Consider the following 21,758-nt stretch of genomic DNA (forward strand, 5'->3'; position numbering starts at 1 on the left):
ATTTCAGATCCAAGACTTATATTACCAGCCAAGTTTTCCCGGCACCCTACCTATCAGATCAAACTGCTGTCACGATGCAGTAACAAATGCACAGGACACATCAAGTATACTTTTTCCTTAGTGCGTAATCTTCATAAAACTTCCTGGTAGTTTTAGTAGCCTAATGTTTAGTTTGGATAAAAACATTTAGTTGGTTTAAATCAACTTCAGAAACAGAAGGGAGACGTACTACAAAATTTCTTCATGATCCTCTGCCAACTCACTTTACCCTGAGCTCAAGTAACTCTGCTATTTGCTTACGACTGGGCTAAACGCAGATCTAGCAGTCAGTACATTTCATTTCAGTCATTTTAACCTTTAGCGACGCTAAAACAAATATTATGGGTTATATGTAAGTCTTCCATATGATGTGATCAAGTAAAGTATCGCTAAGGCCTGAAATGAGAGCACCAAGCAGAGCTCACGCAGCCCCGGTACCCAGCGGTGAAAGCCTGGTGCCATCTAGCTGTCAATTTTGTTCGCTGACATTACGTATTCCACACAAATACCACTAGACTTTAGCTAACTCATTACTTCTCTTACTGTACCTAAACTTGCTTGTACCAGTTTCCTTTCTGCTAGTGATGCAATCCCATGATTTTACTTAAAAACCAAACCAGCAGTATTCTACCTCTGAGGAAGTCAATAATAACAATACAAATAAAAAAAATAGTACAATAAAAATTGAATTTTCATGTCCCAGAGACTTTAGTTTTAAATCCAAGCATACTAAAGGCATAAGGAAATAAACTTGCAGCTCTAATCAGCTGCACCTCATTTAAGCTGCAATCTAATTGTACCAAGATCAACAATAACGTAACTTGTAAGCTAACTTATCCTTTTATAATCGTACGAATGTAATTTATTGTGACAAAATCAGTAGTGAAAGGACAATCTAAACATGAAAAAAATTGTCGTGTACAATACAATCCTTCAAACGTTGCAAAATATTATGTTCACACTGTAAATGTGAAGCTATCATTTACAGTAATTAAACACAGCAACACTAATATATTCAAATATAAAAATAATATCTTTAATAAAAAAAAAATCCCTCTCAATAGTGCACTGATGAAATGCTATAGCAGCTGCATTTTTAGCAAAGTTTAAGAATTTCTGCATTTGATATGAGGAAAAGAGAAAAAGAGATACCGAGGAATGTAAACATATCAGCAAACACACATTTATGTTAAGATCTTTGCCTTCTGCCACGGGAAAGCAGTGGAGAAAGGGAGTGTGAGCAGTGCATGTGGTAGCAGCACTGCGCTCTGTTGTCAAACTAGGCTCTCCCCACATCAGGGTTCAACAAATAAAATACTAAAACAGCAGTCAGTGTTGACAAAGAGCAGTGCTTTAATCCACAATTATCCTTGTAACTCTTACTACTCCTTTTATCATCCATTAGCTTTGATTCCCATTATCCCATCAAGAACTGTGTCAACGCTTTTGTCCCTGGGGATTTCCCACAACTACTAGGATCTGACAGCCAAGCTTGAGTGCTAAGCAGGATCATTACCTCTTAAATCCACTTATCTGATCCACTGAATAGTAAATTGAAAAGCTCATTAACAGCAACAATCTGATTTGTTTTCACATGTGACAGGGTCATTTCAAGTCAGCATGAATACAGTGCTTGTAATAAAAACTACTACCCGTTCCGTAATGTGACAAATTGTAAGCTAAAATAAATGTGATATTTTAAACACCTTCTTCAAAATCATTTTCAAAACCAACACACACTCTTAGCATGTAAAAATAGAAAAGCAAACAACCCCCAACCACAACAATGAAACGCCCTTAGACTTTTAAGCACTATAAAAAATTAATGATAAAGCATTTTGGACGTATAATAATAAAAAACACTTCAACAACAAAGACCGTACTACATATTCAAAAGGCGGAGAAAAACACTGTTGAAAGGGGTCATAAAAGGATGTGGAATCGCAAGTGGAAGTGATCTCATCGCCAGCTTGGTTCCCATGACGGAGCCGTGAAGGTACAGGCAGCGCAGGGCCTGCGGGGCCTCATGGCGGGCCTGGGGGGGCCTCATGGCGGGCCTGGGGGGCCACACACCCGCTGGGCCTCCTCCCTGCGCGGCCTCCCCTTCCTTCTGCCAGCAGCAAAAACCCAAGACTTACGTTTTCAGTTCCCTCCCTTTTAGTAGGAAACAAGCACTTTAAGACTTCTGGAAAACCTTTACACAATCATTCCCAAATCCTTACAACTGCAGGATTGATAACTTCCAAAACAAATCCTGCATCAACACACAACACTACGCGATCGCGCCACGATAGTGCCAGAAATGTAAGCTTAACAGTAAAATATCCCACCATCACCATCTCATTCTTACAACAGTCATGAACATAAGCGAAAAATCGGCAGAAGTGACACCATTAGGCGACAACGTTTGATGAGCTTCCCAGGTACAAGTGCATACTCCAGGTCCTTAAAGCAAGCTCGGGCCGACATCACCATTGCAACCAACACCCATGTTGGCAGCGCTACATTCAGAGGTGACAGCGATGGTCACGGCAGTGAAGAGAAAGAAGAGACCAGCAAAACACCTTCAATAAAAATCAGTAACATATTAAAGCACGTGTGAAGGCAAGGGATGCAGAGATCCTTCCCCCCCCCCCCCCCCCCCCCCCCCCCAGTTTGTACCATTAAAACCACCTCAGTGGAATCAGGGTGTTTAAAGGAAGACAGCCGGTTCACAGGCTCTGGTGCCAGGGAATTTTTTATTATCTAGCAGATTTATCAGTGGTTCAAATTACATAATTATACACTTCCCAACTACTTGAACTGTACCTGCTGTGTTTCAAAAGGATAAGAAAATAAAATTGTGGAAGCAATGTTTTATAAAGCAAAGCACTTGTACGTAAATACAGTCCAAGAAAACAGAGAAATAATACAGTAATCACGCTAAAACTTTATTTCCCTGACTTCTCTACTCTTTGGCCCTAGATATGTTTAACTTTGCTTTGTCTTTTGAGGTCTCCTCTTTTTGGTACTATCATTATAACTCTGAAGAAGCTAATTATGTCAATTCTTAAATGTGAAGCAGATTACAGAACTGGGAAGCTCAGAATATGAGTTCCTAAAGGTTGTATGGCTATATAATGACAGTCACAGAAATTCAATAACAGCACTGTATGGAATGTACTCAAACGCACCCCATGAAACAAATTAAAACGGAGCAATGAATCTCTCACACTGTGCAAATAAGAAAACACAAGAAAATGTTGGTTTCTATATGTTTCATAAGGGCTATTATAATGAATTAAGATTTTGGATAATGAATCTTCAGAAAATTACAGTAAAGTTATTACCCGTAGGCACAGCGTAAATGCTTAAGATATTATAACTTCCTTGAAGCTCTCCAGGCCTTGCTGCAGAGAACTATCACTGCAACATTAAAGTATTTTGTCATGAACATTGAGGGCAAAACCAGACCTTAACCATATTTACCCCAACCTGACAGAAGCTGCTACAACCCAGCCTGGAGGAGCCGGGCTGGAGCCCACGGGGCAGGTCGGGGAGAGCACCTCCTTCCCCACGGTCTCTTTGGGAATTCACGCAGTGCAGGGGCGACTACAGCAAATTTCTGAAGCGGCCATCCCACCTCTCACGAATACCCCTGTGCATCACCCACTAAATCTCCACACTAATCATGAGTTTCTTTCTCGGTGTCAATTAGCAATTTCCACTGCTTTTTAAATCAAAATCAGGCATTTTGAATTTTCAGCACTTAAAAGCTCCATTACAACACAGCAGAAATCTAGCTTCCAAATCTCCCAGACTAACTTCTGAAAATCTAAGCTGAATCCCCTAATTAGTATATCAGGGTGCCAGATCATCCATCTTTACCTCCTGACCAAACTAAGGGCTTAAAAAGCCTTGGCTTTTCTATCCTTTATCCTCTCCGTAACAGAGGAAAACCTTGGTCACTCACAAAACCTCCATTCCTGACCAGCTGTCTCAAAAAGGTAAGATCTCAAAACACCCTTAACTCAGAGTCTAAACCAAGAGAATGGGCTACTCTGTTGTTTTATAGTTAGCTTCCTAAATGAAAAAAAATCCAAAACAGGCCATAAGAAATTGCCTCAGTTAGTTTCAGACAGGATCTCTGAAGTTGGGCTCTGCGCTACATAAAAAGTAGGCTACTCTCCAATTCACTGCTACATGTGTTTGTAAGCAACTCAAAGAACTACACTGATTATATAAATGATATACTACCTACTGTCTTACCTATAAACCTAGCTTAATTAAAATGCTGCACAAAGTTACCCTCAACTGAAAGATACCTACTATAAAATAACATTTAAAAATTAGGGTATTGTTATTACAACAAAGCGTAATGTTGTAGGGTAAATCTGCTGTGTGGCTCCGAGTCATTCCCATGGATGTTATTTCCTTCCTAGTCTGCTGAAATACTCTACCATCACGAGTTCAGGTGGTAAGAGGTATTAACAGTTCCCGCAAAGGCTGTTTGTTTCCCAGGCCCTCTTCCCCAGTCCCTTCCCCGTTAGGCCAATGGAGCAAGAGAATTCACAGGAGTCTGGGGTGGGCGAGTGATTAACTCCCCGCCTCTTGCTCCGCAGAGTGCCCATGCGATGCCAGCAATAAACCTTTTCTTAAATGGAAATTGATCTCTATTTCAATGACTTTCTCTCAGCTTTTATTTATTTATTTCTTCCTTTCTTAATTCCTCTGCACCAAAAATCTTGAAAGAAAGATTTACAATTCTGGTGAACTTACTATGGGAGACCTACTATGAACTAACTGCTGTTATTACTGATGCGGCATGAGAAGCATTCTCTGGAAAAAAAAAAAAAATTGGTTTATCTGCTACGTCTTCAGTTAGCCAATTGTTAAAAAGGTGCTTAGCTTTAAAAGTAGTCTTTAGACTTCCATTTTTGTAAAGCACCGTTAGAGATTTTTAATTCCACTGTCTCTTTTGTTCCCCTCCAGGGCTTAAAGTACAAATATTATAGTGAAAACCGAGAAATACTATTAGCAGCTATTACTTTTTGAACATCATCTGGAAGATTTTTAGTTTTCGAAGCACAGTTTTGGGCTGCACTTTCCATCAGAGCTGTACACTGCACTGCAGAGCCATATATGCAGTCAGGTATTTGCTTAACAGGAGGCCAAAATGCTGCTTTAAAATCCTCTGATGACTGAAATGAACCAATACTGTACAGATTACAAAGGTAGATATGTGCCAGTCAGAAAACTCCAAAAGACAAAGTATGATAGGTACTTCAGTAGCAGTAATCGACACTCTTCCTTGCCCCTGTAACTATTAAAAGTGTCCAGCTTAATTTTATTGAGTTGCCTAATTGTATCTAAATGAGTGGCCCACTCAGCGTGCTTATGTGCAATAAACCTCAATGCTAAAGCATCAACATTCGTTTGGCACTTAAAAACAAGTAATAAAAATCATAGCTACTTATTATAGTTCTAAAATTTCTATAGCAAAAATGATTTCTTTGTACTGACTAACATAGCTGCAGGTGTTCGCATCTCTCAGGATCAAGCCTTAAGCATACGAAATTTAGCGGTATCACATATTTTAAAAGGGTTTTGCACCGGGGTTGTACGTGAGAGTGCTTTTGCACATTTATCCCACGGCATAAGGAGAGGTGTTACAGCCACCACAGCTAATACTAGCAATTTGAACAACCCTCTTTGGCAAGCCAGAAATAAGATAATTGTTCAACATAGGCTGGCTCTTCTGAAATACTGGAAGCGTTGCCTGTAATTATAGACATCTGTCATTGCTAGCCACTCAGTAGTAACCCTGACATCAATATACAACTATAACACTAAACTGCCTGCAGGCACAGCAATGGAAGCCAGATACGAGAGGCGGGCAATCATCTGCCTCATCCAAACTATCTGTCAAAGGTTCCTAACCACAAATAGCTCTTACGTTTTGTATCCTTAGGATAATATGTTGATTTATTTTAGATCCTCTAATATTTACAGTCTAGGCCATCTACTAAAATAAAGAAACAAACCTTATGGCTAATGGAGGCAGTTACCGTTCAAAATCATCACGGAAGGTCATAGCTCACCGCTCCAACGTTAAACACTGATGGCTGCTTGGAACATGTACCTGTGTATAAACTTTCCCTCCTCCAAAATCATACATGCTCATTTCCAGCTACAATGTACAGTGATTGCTATTCTCTCATCAGCTAACATTTTATCAACCAACCCCAAGAAATATTTACATTTTGAACCTCCAGAATTTCTGTGCAAAAATGTGCACCGTAAGTTCCAGTATCCTGGCGTTCACCGTGTCAGTACAGAAAAGAGAAGCGCTCTGCGGAATTACCTTCAACATACCATTTTGAAAAAGGAACTGCATTAATGATATCAAGTATGGTCACAGATTAAATGCTTCACCAGTTCTTAGCAGGAAGCCGACATACACTCTTAACCAAGGAATAAAGTTTCTCGAAATTTACAGACAAACGTGGCTAATTTCTTTTTAATTCTGAGGTGAAAATCATGCTGAAACCCTCAATCTCTACTTTTTTGCCTTCATCTGAAAATCAATCTCAGAAAGGGTCAAAAAAGATTGTAGGTTTAAACTAATTAGGAATTAACATCCTTACAATTATCATAATTTGTTATTAACAAAACTGAGATTTCTTAGTCTGATTCACAACAGCCTCTGCTGAAGAGAAACTATTAATTACTAGACAGACAGTTAGCTTACAAGTGAGCTGCATTTTAAAAACCTCCTTTAAAATACAATTGCTAAATGCCTTACAGTGCTGTAATGTGAGACAGGTTCAAATCTTATTACTTCACTGAAATTAAAACCTAAGTTTTAATACTGTTCAAGTCGAACAATGATTCCACACTTTATTGCTTTTGAAATCCCTTGATGATCATAGGAAAAAATGCCCTCGAGAAAAAGAGACTCTGTTTTCGATAAACAGAAAATACAGTTTGCACTCTTAGCCTCTTTGTCATCACAAAAAAAGGATTTAATGCCAATTCTTTAAAAAAAGACTTTTTTCACAAAATGTGCACCTTGTGTGCCATTTGTAAAATCAGCTCACTTTCTTTTATTTATTACTGCAGCGCGGCAAGGCAATAAAGCAGCTACTGATAGCTAATAAATTACATGCCTTTTAAAACAATTCTCCAGCTACAAAAACTTGTAACTACAAAGGCTTACATTTACATGGTACATCGTGTGAAATGTCTATATTTATGTTCTATTTAACCACATAAATAAAATCTGACCCTTTATTAAACAGCCGAGTATGAAACAGGGGCCACATGTGAGATTAAACAAAGGGTAACTTTTTAAGGTTTTTCTACAGATTTACATAATTAAACATAAAATGTAATAAAAAGTTGGCCTCAGCAGTTCAGGTGCAAAGTATTTTTAAAATAAAACACATTTTTAAGTATGTCCTTCAAGCTACCTTCGGGGAAAAAAGTGATCACCAGTTTTCCAATTATTGCATGATAACAATGATTTACTCCTCAATCTAAAAATTACGTACGGTTTTCAATAATAATTGCAACATATTACTGCAATATAAAACAATAATTCTCCATCACGTACCATGAAAACTGGGATTTGTATTTTTAATTAAACTAAGTATCGGAGCTTTGGGTAAGCATTTTTTGGTTAAAACAGATTTAAAACAAAAAAACCCCTGCAGTCTTATTTCATCATGTATTTCTCTTCAAGAAATGCTTTAAATCTATACATATCTATTAAACTCATTGAACTGCTCTTAAAACGTTTTCTCTTCATGGCCGGCCTAGCAATCACAGCTAATCTCCACAGAACGCTGAGGTGCATCGTCTTTTACCTTTGTACCGCACTATTTTTAGGCTGATGTGCTACATTATTTTCATACATTTGTCCCTTACAATTTGATTGTCTCAAAAATCACTAAACTAAGCATTACATTCTTTAAAATGGTCTCTATATCATCACGCATCTAAATTTGCGATGTGTAGTTCTAATATTAATTTCCTCCACTCACTGTTATTTTTATAGCATCTGTGGCTTTGGTTTTGCTTCGCTCGCACAACTTTTTCTCATCGCTGTAGTTCCAAAATGGCAGTTCTTTAATTGAGCATGAAAACAAACCTTAACTCCCTACTAATAAATAAAAACATTTAAAATACCGCTGGTCGATTTTAAGATAACAACCCATGACACGTTAGCAAAGACGCTGCATGATTCTGAATTCCTCACCAAGCACGCCACCACCATGCCTATCCATCATTCTGAATGGAGATGCTGTGGGGCAGATCTTTCAGTCTGACTGAGCATTGCTCGATGCAAAATGAGATGGGAAATACTTTTCAGACACTTTTCTACTCCCTTAATCCTAGGGCCACTTTTCCCTATGGTAACCAAAGGTTTACTTCGGCAATATGTGTTTTCTTGTATTCTGCACATGTCATCAGCGCTTCAAAGATCAACACAAAGACATGCATTTATATATTATATAAGCAGACAAAAAGGAGGTTTAACAAACCAAGCGGCCAGGACAAGCGGCAAAGCAAACCCCATGGTTTCCTAATTCAGGTTAGTCTGTCTACTTGCAGGGATGAAATATAGGTGCAATTTTAAGATGGTAGAGAATAAAGAGTGAATGGAGCCTGGTGTGTCTATACCAGGAGTGTCTATACAGGATGCCTAGAAAGCACTGCAAATTGTGGAGAGAGAATTTAACAGGACTCTTATAAACAACAGTTCGGTTCAAGAGGAGTTACAGGTACATTTAAATAAAAAAATAAATAGTGATACTCAGACACTAAAAATGCAACAACTCCTAATTTCACCTAAGAATTTAAGCTGAAACACGGGACACTGAAATCAAGCAAGAGCTTAGGAGAAAGGAATGACACGGTCTGACCCACGAACGCAGAAAGTCTTTGAGAGGTCTGTTTTGAAGAGAAAGTTGTCCATATCAAGCTTTTGTTGAAACTAAGCAACTATAAATGTCACCAAAATTTGACACCATACTATAAGTTAAGGAATTCCAAACACAAATATACTGTACAGATAACACAGCAATAGATCCCACTCTGGATCACCAGCAGGGAATAGAATTATAGTTACAGGAGTATTTATTGAAAAGCTTACAAAAACTAATGAAACCGATCAATCAAAATCGGTCAAGAATCTTGATCAATAATTATTCTCCGTAACATGTGGGACTTCTCAGACTTCAGCCTCTGATGTTAAAGTCTTCCGAAAAAAAGGGTGACGCCCTGAAGTTGTGCAGAGAAAAACATACAGCCTAAACTGTCTTGGCTCTGGCTGGAGAAACACAGGCTATCATTCAGAGGGTAAAACAGGGAACAAAATAAAACAAGGCCATCTCATGCAACATATGAATTAGTCGCACTCGAGCGAATACAGCAAAGAACACCGTGGTTCATGTTACCGAGTCAAGAAGCAACACCAGATGACCCAACAGGCAGCACCTAAACAGCCAGATGTCACACCCACATCTTTGGAAGTGTGGCCATATCATCTACATTCTGCATGCAATCCTTCATGTAATGTCATCTTTTTACAGCATGACTGATAGTAATGGTCTTTAATAATATACAGAGCAATATTTTGGTTCGTTTTGCTGACCTCTTAAGCAAACAAGATAATCAGATCTATGCAAACATGATAGATAACAGAACGCTGCCAGACACGACTACTCTCTACAGTCAAAGAATCCGAAACGCTGAAGAAGCAAAGCGACCTGGTAAGGCATAGTACCAGGTGCTGACTCACGCTTATCTTAAGGGATATTGCAAACCTAATTTTTTAGCTCCAACAGCACATACATTTAGATGATTACATAAAATCTAAGTACTATTCTAAATGTTATTGCTATTCAGCAGATAAGAATGAAATTGGTTATTAAAGAAAATGCATAAACTAGACTGTACTTGTGCTGTTAAGAGCTCATTCAAAGATGGCCTATTATATTAATGCTACTTAAATCATCAGTTCCTGTGCATATTCTTACAAAACCTAAAATAATAAGATTTTAAATCAACTTACATACAAAAGTTTCTACGTATCTTGCGATAAGCCGCATTATTGTGTAGATGATATCTATACAAATCATTTAATACTTAAATTGATATAAAAACCCTGCTTCAGAAATAAAACTTTTGTTCCCAGAAGACTTCTTTCTCAATAGAGCTGCATGCCTCAAGAAACAACTCGTCAGTAGTGAGAATGCTCTGGAGAAATAATATGGAACCTTCCTCATGGCCTTCCTAACTGCAGTTCTTTTGATCCAAATTGATGCCAACTACCGACTCTTCCAACAAAGGAGATACAGATGAAACCTGTGTGGAACAGATCACTGAATTACTGGGGTTTTTTTTCCTCCTTGCTTCAGAAGAATGGCAAGCGGCAGAAGACAGACAACTGTCTGCCTTCCTATGACGTTTAACAAAAGTGCATTTAAGTCTGAGTGCTTTAAAAATACATTCCTGTATGTGAAACAGATCTATACCAGGACAACATTACTAACAATTTTGGATTACTCTATAAGCACACAACAGCAAATGTCAGAAACAGCTCTGAATAGTCCAATAAAAATAATTGTGGGAGGATCTGCGTATCTAAGGAAATACGAAGCAGAGACCAAATGCTGTATGTTCTGCAAATTTGATTTCAGGGTATGGAAAATGCTTATACACAAGGTAACAGTCACCACTGACCCAGCCCTCGCACTGCCTGGGTGAGACAGCTCTATCATTGCCCTGGTCAGATGCACGAAGATGAACTACTTGTTCTGCCTTCTACTAATCCAATCGGGTATGAAAATCACACGCTGGTACGCAAGATACTGACCAAGTCTAACACAAACCCGAACCAGACACTCTGGAGAAAAATGTTTATTTGCATTTTTCTTTTAACTGAAATACACGTTTTTGTAAGGGAAAAAAAAAAACAAACCTTCCTTGTTCAAGCACTCCACATACAAAACCAAGTCATACTGCTTTAAGCGTTTAGGTTGTCAGTCTCTCCCGTTTTTTGAACACATTATACACAAGTGAAGGAAGCCAGGCGGCTCCTGTGGTGACTCTAGATTAACAATTAACAATGAATTAGCTCTTGACTTTGTTGTATGAAAGAAACGGAGCTCTGACAGCTTTAGAACATCTGTGAATAAAGGAGACAGTTGGCCGTAAGGTGTTCCACTAAGTCATCACAAACTATGTCAGTAATACTCAGAAAATGTTTCTCCTTTCTCTCACCCAACTTCATATTCAGTGCTTTTGGCAAAATATGTTCAAACAAGAAGAGTTTCCATACTATTATTTATTACCTATCTTCACTCATCTGTTATCAACTTGAAGACAGCTAGATATTTTTTCCAGGGTGAAAGTGCTGCTATGATGGGTTATATTCCTAAGGACTGTTGAAAGAAATTTATGAAATGTCTTAATTCTGCCATTTTAGTTACAGAACTACAGATTAAAATTGAGAGGGGGATATTTTTCTTTTTTGGCCTCAAATAAACAAACACAGACTCTTCTCGCCTCCCTCCCCAAATCTATTCCCAGAGTCACCTTTATATTAAAAAGGAGCCAAGACTTGGCTTACGTATGAGTAACATCACAGTAAAACAGGCGTAACTATAATTCTCTCAATTCCAGCCTTATAACTCCAATTCAAGTCTGCATTGCACTCTAAACCCCAGAGTAAGAAAAGATACCGAGTTATGGAATATGAAGTGGTGGAAATGAACAGTAGTATCATGCCATACTCCATACTGTTACAGCTGATGCCTAATAGTAGGTGTGATTTCAGCTAAGAGAGGACGGTGCTTTTTAAGAAACATTTCTAAGTACTCTTTTCTCCTTCCCATCAGCACCACGATGTAATTTAAGATGGCTTTATAGGCATTTCTTACCTCAACATCTGAATGTCTTTTAAATGAACCATAGCGTACACGAGCAAGCACGGTGCCCTCCCGGCAAACAGACAAACAGGGTGCTGGGCCGCGGTCGGCAAAGCATCGCCAGCCGGTCGAGGGAGGTGACCCTTCCCCTCTGCTCAGCACTGAGGGGACACGGCCCCATTCGGTGATACACTTGTATTTTCTTATCATACTTGCTTTTAAGGTAGTTCTGTTTTAACCATGATGAATTTTAAATTTAAATCACTAACGTCACCTCAAATTTAACTCTATTTTAAGTTTTTGCTCTGACAATTATTTTAATCAGTAATTTACATGTTAAACCTTTACATTATAAATTAAGAGAGCCTGGGAAAAAAGTCAATATGGATTTTTTAGTAACTGAAGATACATACAAATAAGTAAAAAGCACGGTTTTTTCCCCCCACTTTTAAATGTAGATTCACAAGTAGCCAGATTTTACGGGAGGATTAATCTGCATTTTCAGCTTTCTAGCATCACCAGAATGGCACAAAGGAACTGCAGCAGTACTGCTGTATCATTTCAGAAGTCTGCGTTACTAAGAATAAAATGAAATAAAATAAAAGGTGAGGGAGGCCAGTTTTTACATAGCTGTACTTTCAGGATTCCCCCGCACGTCCCTGCTTTAATTCTTCCAGCACTGTCAGCAGGAGTAAGGAATCGGCATCAGTCAGCCTTCCGAGTGCCAGTGCCCAAGCCAGAATGCAGGTACAAATCTTCAAACGGTACAGCGAAAAGACAGACCTATTAATACAACATGACGCATGACCCGTCATACTACTCTCCCCCTTACTATTCAGTCTTTACAAGCAACAGCCTAATGGCATACAAATGCAGTGTAAGGGAAGGAAGGTAGGTAGTTAACTTTGACACTCTAATGAAACCACGTTTAACAGTACTGCCTGTGGCCTATGTACGCCCAGAAGCTACATTAAATTGCTAATGGCTTACTTTAAATCTACTTTTGTCAAGCTCAGCCTTTGTGCAAAATTTTTTCTTCTACCTCACAAGAAGGTGGTTTTTTTTTTAATCTTTTAATCTTTATGCAATGTAGCTTTTAATATCTGCAGGGTAAATGTTGCATCTTTCGATCTAAATATGATCAAATTGGGACAGATGGGTCCTAATAAGCCCATTTACCGTGTACGCAAGACCCAACTACTGCAGCTGGTTAGAAGTTTTACGATTTTTCCCCTTGCAACATGCACCTCCATCCGTATTAAAAGATTCATTGCAAATATCTCAATTGCCCTGAGAGCTGCAGCAGAAGCCTGGTTTCCCACCGCCCCCGTGCCGAGGCCAGCAGCCTGGTCTTTGCCTTAGACTCCTTTCCACAGGAGGTAATTCTGTTCTGCTGTTACATCTCCTACCTGAACATGCGCACGGTTGTACACAATTAGCTCCCTAAACTTGGAACGCAGAGAATGCCACTAGAGGGCTCACGTATTATTATAAGGATATCACATCATTTCTACGTATTACGGAAGCTTACAGAATCTGCATTATTCCTTTACTAAAATTCTTTTAAACACAGAAAAGACATCACTGCCAAATACGTTCTTGGGCCGTAGTTTAACTGAAATAGACTGAAAACGGTCAACAATCAATTGCGTAGCTAGAATCTTAAGTCAGCAGAGGATAGCTGTATCTTTCGTGAAAAATAAACAGTTGCAATCCTTGCTTTCCGTACAACACAATTCACCATTAAACGCAGGTCAGAGTCAGTGTCATACTATGTAATGTGATACTATAATGACATGCTACAGATAGCCTTACACACATAATGGTGACTTAATCTTGGTATTTTTTTTAAATGCAGGTTTAATTGGAACGATTACATTCAGTAACCACAAATGTGATGGAGATGCTGTCTCCGAATCACTTCATTCAGCGAGAACCATACAGAACGCCATCCTGCAACATGATGCTCGCTTCCTGCGCTGTGAACCGGGAGAAGAGCAGGCAGGAGAAGTCCCGTGGCGGGTCAGGCCTTCATCGCCCAGCATCGTCACTTTTCCACTTCAGAGGCCAACACCCCAAACAACTGCAGCAGTAGAGTAACTGCTAGGACTAACGTTACACTTCTCCCACAAGAATAAGAGAGGAGATCTAGCTAAAGAGGGATCAACAGGAAGGAAAGAAATATATTATGTAGGCAGTAGATACATACAACACGTTTTTATTCCTGTCCACATTAAACTGCGCTCCAGGACAGCAAAACCAATGGGAATGAAATATACCTATCAATTATTAAAGGAATTAAGTTGAAAATATTTTGATGCCAAGTGATAGACTCTAAACAAGTATTTAATTTTAGAGCTAAACACCAACACTATACATTTTAGAGAAAAATATTAGTTGACAATGCATCCTGCTTGACTTAAAAATCAACTAAATAAAAATGAAGATTAACACAACAGCGTGAGAACAAAATTAACGGTCTACGGCAGATGAATCCTCTATTGCACCTGTCCTCCACTGTGCAAAAGAACATCAGCCTGCCACTGATTATTTCTTTTTGACATGATTTATCGCCTACTATTCTTTAAACTTGATAAAGCAAATTAATCTTTGATTGCAGGAGCCACTGGAGGTTGTCATTAGTCATGTAGTTTGGTGAGGCTGCATGTGTTTCATTTACCAGTCACAAAGAAATGAAAGCCCAGCAGCCATCACTGGCTGCTTCAACTGTTTTCCTGATCCACCCAAGAGAAAAGATAACAGAATTCGGTACGTGGGATTTTAAGCAGCTACTCTAGAACCGACCCACGTAAACAGAACAGAGTATTTGCTTTTCCAGAAAGAATGCTGATGCTCTAAAATTTATGTTCATAGGAAGAAAATAATTGTTAATGAACAACAATGTGATCCCATTAACACATTTCAAGCTAGCAGTCTACTGGGTTGTACGAATAACACAATGTTATGTATTAAAAAATGAAAATGGAATCCTGAAATAATTGTGTACTCATCTAGAAGACATATTGGAAAAATCTGAGCAAGCCTAACAAATGTGCACAGGTTGAAAAAAACAAATTTACGGACTAGCGCTGGACTGTCCACGTCGGCTCCCTTAGCTCTCCTGGCCCAGCACGTTTCCAGCTGCCTTTGCAACCATGCTCCATCTCATCACACCTTTCTGCGCCCAACTCCCTGTGTGCCCTCTTCCTCCCTATAGCTCCCAACCCTCTTTTCCACTGGTGAGGGTGGCAGCACCTCAAAACGGGGACAAATGACAAATCTGAGGGGTTTTATTGACCAGTCTTCACAGTACTGAGAAGAGTCATTCTGGACAGAAAGCAACTCTTTCAGATTTCGCTCCCCAACAGGAAAGCGGTTAGGTCTGAACGGTGAGCGCACCCCGGAGAGCCAAACAGCCCGAGCGCCGTTTGGGGGGGTGGCCTCCTCAGCTCAAGTAACCAAAATGAAACACGGTACAACACCTACTTGGGGAGGTATTTCCCCAGAAAAGGTCAGTAATTGTTTCAGTGAAAAACAGTTGTCCAAACCAGAGGAACTGTTCCAAATCCGAATGTAATTCTATGTTGGTAATCCTACTTTAAAGTACAAACCAGAATGAAGCATGCAACGAAGGGCTGCTGGTTGCAACTCCAGATTATTAAAGCACGCTTGTCAAAACAGAGTTTCAGATACCAGATATAATAAAGGCAACATTCCTATATTACACAGTAATATAGTACAGTATGTATACATTAAAAAATTGTGCAGCTCATTTATTTATATATCACTATACTTAACACAAAACTCGAACTATCTAGGGGTCTTTCCTTCAGCATCTATCGTAACTGCAAGTTCTACACTTTAAAGAAGTTTATCAACTGGTGACACACAAAACTTGCTACTTTTGAAACCAATCAGAATTTTGACAGACAAAACCCAAACAATTACGGGGCTATGCTGTCTACCTTCCTTAAGTTACGTATTTAAAAAAACCAATGTACTGTGCTAGAACCAGGAAAACAAAGGATCATGATCAAACAACTCAGCGTGCTCCTGAAATTTTGTGTTGCCATTATTATTTGTATCAACATTTTATTCTTGCAACTTCATATGTTGAAGAAAAAACTCTTGAGCCTTTTTCCTATCTCTGTCTGCAGCTTGAAAGTTAAAAAAAGATTTACAAATTGTTGTGGGGTGCTTAATTTGACGCATTACTATAATTTTTTCTTTTTTAAACTGAGTAATTTGGAAGTGTTTCTACAAAAACTACGTTCTGCTACTAGAAATGAGTTTTGTATTCTAGAATCAACAGTAACAAATACAGACAACAACTGTAGGAAAAATCCTCAAAAATATTGCCACAGGATTCTCTGTAGATACTTGAGAAAGCAGAATAAAAAGAACAGTCACTTAACTGTGAATTACGGAGAGTAGTTTCCCATATAAAAATGCATTTCAAAAAAAGTGAAACCCTCCATATTCAGTAGATGTTCTGTTTTTTTCCTTAGTTGCACAGATAATTCTATGTTTATTTAACAGAAATGCAAGTACGATAACTTACTATTCACATATAAATACACACTTACTGTTCGGCTCCATTGAGAAGCTATAAATTTCATCTATTGAACATTAGCTAAAAAATTACATGTGTTTATCATCTGGATTATTCTCAGATTAATAGAGATAAATGACAAAACATAATCAGCACCAACTCTGCAACTTAATCATTGCATCTGAGCTATAGGAAACACTTAATTACTCTCATTTACTAGGTGCAATCTAATGAGAAGACATTAGCCAAATGAAAAGAATGCAGTACAAACAAACAAAATAGTTATACCATCATTAAAAAGAAACTCTGACAGTGCAGGTGACAGCATATGCAGGATAAATTACCATAATGTCCTAAATGCTGAGCTGTCAGCATGCTAATGCAGTGATCAGATACCCTGGGAATCTCAGCACTATAGCTGTCAGAAACAGGTATCATAAATCACCTCTCTCTACTGTACTGCTCATTATCACAGCTCTCTTATACATGTTTCTCAGCACAATTCGGTACAGACAGCAAAGAAACAGTCACCCTCCTATAACACTAACACAGAGCTGCTTTCAGCATCCTTCAGAATAGACAGAGAACACTTTTATACAGAAGTCTACATGCTAAAGCATCCAGTATCTGCCTGTGCCTTTGGACTCAGTTTCACAATAATAGACTAAAATACCTTCTCGCAGATTCTTGCCTTTTGCTTAGAACAACCTAAACCCTCAAACCACAGTGAAGGAAAGGATATTTTTCTCCTACTTACACAGCCACTTACTTCTTTTACATTAAGATCATTATTTGCACATATTTGTGTCTTGGAATCTTTAAAGGAATACACAAATGAGGGAACAACTGTGCTGGAATCGCACGCCCAAGCATGCAGGTGCGTCAGTCCTGCCTGCATGCATTCCCCAGGGGTACCAACTACCTGCACGTAGGAAAAAGCATGCTCACTTTCTTATAAAACATATTTTTTCCTCCAATACATCACTGGACGCATAACGAAGGGATGGAATCAGGAAACAAAGGTACGTGTTTATGTCTCCCACAGATACTCCTACATTTAATGCTGGGTAACGCATACATCCACTGAAGCCATCATCCAGGCTAGAGGACAGCTAAAAAACATCTTAAAGCAGACCCAACATTCACTAGGAAAAAAAAAAAAATACACAGTACCTTGGGTTATTGATATCTGAGCATATGTAGGTTAAAATACGCTTTAGGATCTTTCCTTTTTTGACTCAGAGGGATGGGCAGATGTAACATATCCATAGCTCGAATTGCAGACTATGAGAGAGGACTTTACTAGCTGGGAGGCTGACTGCTTGGTGTGGGAAGCGTGCTGGGCATGGCACTAAATCACACCTGGAACCTCAGACACTAGTTAGGGGATGTGCAAACAGGAGGCAATACGGAGAGCATACGGTCACCTTGCACCAAGTATTTCGTACCTTTGATAGCAGCCGAATCAAAGTGAAAGAATTTTTTTTTGAACAGGGGAACTTGCGTATTCAGTCAAATCTTCTTCGTGATGGGGTTTCATCTGATCTCCGGAACTAACTGAACCCTCCAATATTACTTACGATTGTACTAAGTTTTCTTTAGGTTATACTAAGTTTGTATTCCTCTAAATGCACACTGAAGTCAGCTGTACTACCAGAAGGGGACAATTTACAAACACAGAACTGTCTCTTGTGATTTTTCTACAGCTATCTTCTAGAACAGAACAGAAATTTTTTAACCACACTAGTAAGTATACTTCAAATATCTTAAAAATTATGACTTAGGACTGAAAAGTCCATTGTGAAGGAGCAAATAAAGAAAAAACACACTGCGGAGTTCTCGTAAGTGCATGCAGGCACATGCGCACAAAACACTGCCCATTTTGTCACATTTTGTGAAGCATGAGCAGCTGGGTGGCAGCACCCACCATTCTGTCGGGGTTTGTACAGCTCCCAGCACGGGAACACCCGCGTGAATTGTGGATAAAGCCTCCTGGCCACACAGAATTACAGATGGTGAGTAAATTCGTACTCACAGAACAGATGCTGCAGTTTAAGGTTAGGGTTTTTTTTTCTTTCCCTTTAATCAGCTAATGCCGCTTTCAACAAAAGTTTGCTTCAGATTCTTTTACACGACACAAAACCACGGTATCAGTCACAAATTTTTGGACACAGGGATTTCTCTCTTTTTTTGGCCCCCTTCTCTTTTACCAGTAATGGCAGTGATGAAAATTAGTGAAAAAGTAGTGGAATAATACTTTGGTTTTTCATTTGACCTTTCGGATTTGCTACGCTGAGCACAATAAGCATTCATTAAACTTTGAGAAGTGTAAAGTTTCAGATACCTGTGGGTGGGTCCATTTGAGAGTTCTTACATACACACACATTCATCTTATCTCACCTTTATTTTGAGAATCAAAGTCATAAGTGATAGAAATGCTAGAGAAAGTGCAGCAAGTTTGAAAGATGAAACTATTCCATCTATAACAGAGCAACCATAAATCACCCTCAGATTGAAGGAAGAACTGAACTTTGAGAGCCTGAAATGATAAATATGAGAATTAAAGAATTTTTAGGTTCCCAAATGCAAGAGAAGAGATCCTATTATTAAGCAATCTGATTTTTGGGTGTGTTAAATTCCTGCTGATTTTCATGGCATTAATAATGCTCATTGCTTCCAAAAATGAGGCCAATGGGCTTTCCCATGCATGTATCTTAAATATTGTAGCAGAAGCGTGACACAGAAAATATTGTCCAGATATGGAAGCCTAGTTTGTATTTTATACATTCATTCTTGTGGGGAAAACTCTTCCCCTTTCCTAATTAAGATGTGGGAGAGAAAAATAAGCACATTAAGGAATCCTGTTTATCCAAGATTTTTGAGCTTGTGTCTGCACAAGCTAAAAAAGAAACTGGAAGGTTTTTGTTTGTATAATGCAGATATCACCTGTGTGCAAAGGCGTTTGAGAGGGATAATTATTTTAACACTGCGTTTTATACTGTTATTCAAGCAACTCTTCGTAATATCTTTTAGTAAATATATTATGAAGTCATTCATTCACAGAAGGAGAAGACAGAGAAAGGAATGACAGAGAAAGAAATTCAATGGGTCATAAAATATTTTTGAATTGGTTTCAAAGATTCAGAATTGAACGTGGGTGACGTTTTGTGCACTGGTAATTGATAATGGCAATCTTCTGTGAATGCTTGCATACAGCGCCTTAAGAATTCTGGCCGGACATATAAAATCTAAGCTAACAAATACTGATTTCCCTCAACAGACTTCAAAAACAACAGTTGCACAAGATATATCATGTGGTCACGGGCTTAATGCGTTTGCTTTAAAAAATAAAACAAACCAAACCTCCCTGAATTTACCACTGCCATCTCATTCCCAACACATCCCTTCGTTTGCTCAAGAAATCCTGCAGCACCTTACGCAAATTGTAATACACTTCTAAATGACAAAGAGGACAGAGCTGAAGTTGGAAAAATAACACTCAGAGGGGGCAGTGAACTTTTGCGGAGATAGCAGAGTATGAAAATTTACATCATTAAATCCTGACTGAAAACAAAATTAAATATTTTTCTTTTTTTTTTCCCCCCTCTAAATAAAAACTTATGTTACTTGAATTTTATAGTTTAGATGTTTTTCCTATGTTCTACATAGGAATCAGTAATTTCTTTAAAGAGAATTAAATACAATTCCCCCCCCCCCCAAATCTAACAAGTAAGGATACAGCAAGTAATGTAATATTTTGAATTCATGTACCACAGATAGACTACTCTTACACAAGGTTGATACTATTTTTTAAATAAGACTGTGTTCAAATCGGAGGCTGGTAAAAAAAAAAAAAAACCAAAACAAAACCAAAAAACCCCCCAAACAAACCCAAACAAACTTTATAAGGTTCCTTTCTTGTAAGGACAAATGGTCTCCTAAAGGCCCCTTACTTGTTTGCTGATGGACAGCCTTAATTAAAAATATGACTCAAATATCTTTAAATCAGTTAACAAAGCCATACTTACAGAAAATGAAGTAAGGAAAAAGATTAAGGGAAGTTTAAAAAAAACATTGCTCATGCATGGAATATGGGTATTATTAGTAGGTAAAGACAATCATATGTGAAAGACGGAAAGTATGTTACAAGTCTTCTCAACAAAATAACATTTATTGCATTTCAAAGATGACATATTCTAGTAATTCCATGTTTATTTGTTTAAGTGGGTTTTAAAATCAAATTTTCAGTACTAACAACAGAAAAGACCAAATAAGAATTATTGAAGTGCATGCTAAAAATCTTCTATATATTATAGACACGTAATAGGATTTTTTTCTCTATCATAAGATATTGCAGGGGTGGACAGATAAATTACTGTCTATATTCATAGAATAATAATGAAAAACTACTCTTAAAGGGAAATCCTTCCAGATCTGTAAAACACTGGTGACAGCAGCAGTCAACCTAAGAAAAAGCAGTCACTCCTTGACTGATAGCCTCATTCATTTTTATGATGAATGAAGTATATTATAGGGAAAACAAATGCAAAGTTTGTTTAAAAATACTCTGCATGTTCATACAGTACTGTGTAACAATAAAAAATTAAATCTGACTAGAATATAATTTGCTTTGTATATAACAAAGTAGCTAAAAAGCATTATCATTGAGCACTAATAAAAATAAATATATAAATTCAGTTTATCTGAGGACGGTTAAAAGAGTTGAAGGATAATCTCAAATATTGTTTTTAATTCATTATTTTGTTTAAAAGCTACAACAAATACGTGGACTCTGAAGTCCCTGAAGTATGTAAAACTAGTTTTCCACAGAGTGAAGGGTTAAGCATTTGCAATATGGATCAAAACGTTCATATTAAAATCGCAAAACATTGATAAAGTTCTCTCATTTTAAAAAAATGCGGATTTCTTTTTATAAAACATTTCCTAATTCGGGTTTATAACAAATTTATTTGTGAGCCCTGTTAACGACAGACACAGAACTGCCCGTGACCTTCTGAGTATAACGCACCAAAATAAGGCGATACTGAAGCTATGAATTAGACATTACTTATATTTATTATTTAATGAATCGTAAGTACTTTTTCTACTTTCTGAGGAAATGAGCAAATTATAATGTCTTTCTCTTCATAAGAAACCCTCTTTGGGCAACTATCAATTGAGTGTGACTGTAATTGATAACCTAAGCTGATTTTACATTCTGTTACAAATCCAGGTTCAAAAGGTTAATTATG

The 21,758-nt window shown here is 38.1% G+C and overlaps 1 protein-coding gene across 1 annotated transcript in view; it reads right to left on the reverse strand.

The window, feature by feature from the left end:
- RANBP17 (RAN binding protein 17) overlaps window positions 1-21,758 on the reverse strand; it is a 163,292-nt gene that overhangs the window by 79,414 nt on the left and 62,120 nt on the right. The window lies entirely within an intron of this gene.

Source organism: Nipponia nippon, unplaced genomic scaffold (assembly GCF_047370975.1).
Source record: "Nipponia nippon isolate SJK-2023a ecotype South Korea unplaced genomic scaffold, ASM4737097v1 scaffold_21, whole genome shotgun sequence".
NCBI lineage: Eukaryota > Metazoa > Chordata > Aves > Pelecaniformes > Threskiornithidae > Nipponia > Nipponia nippon.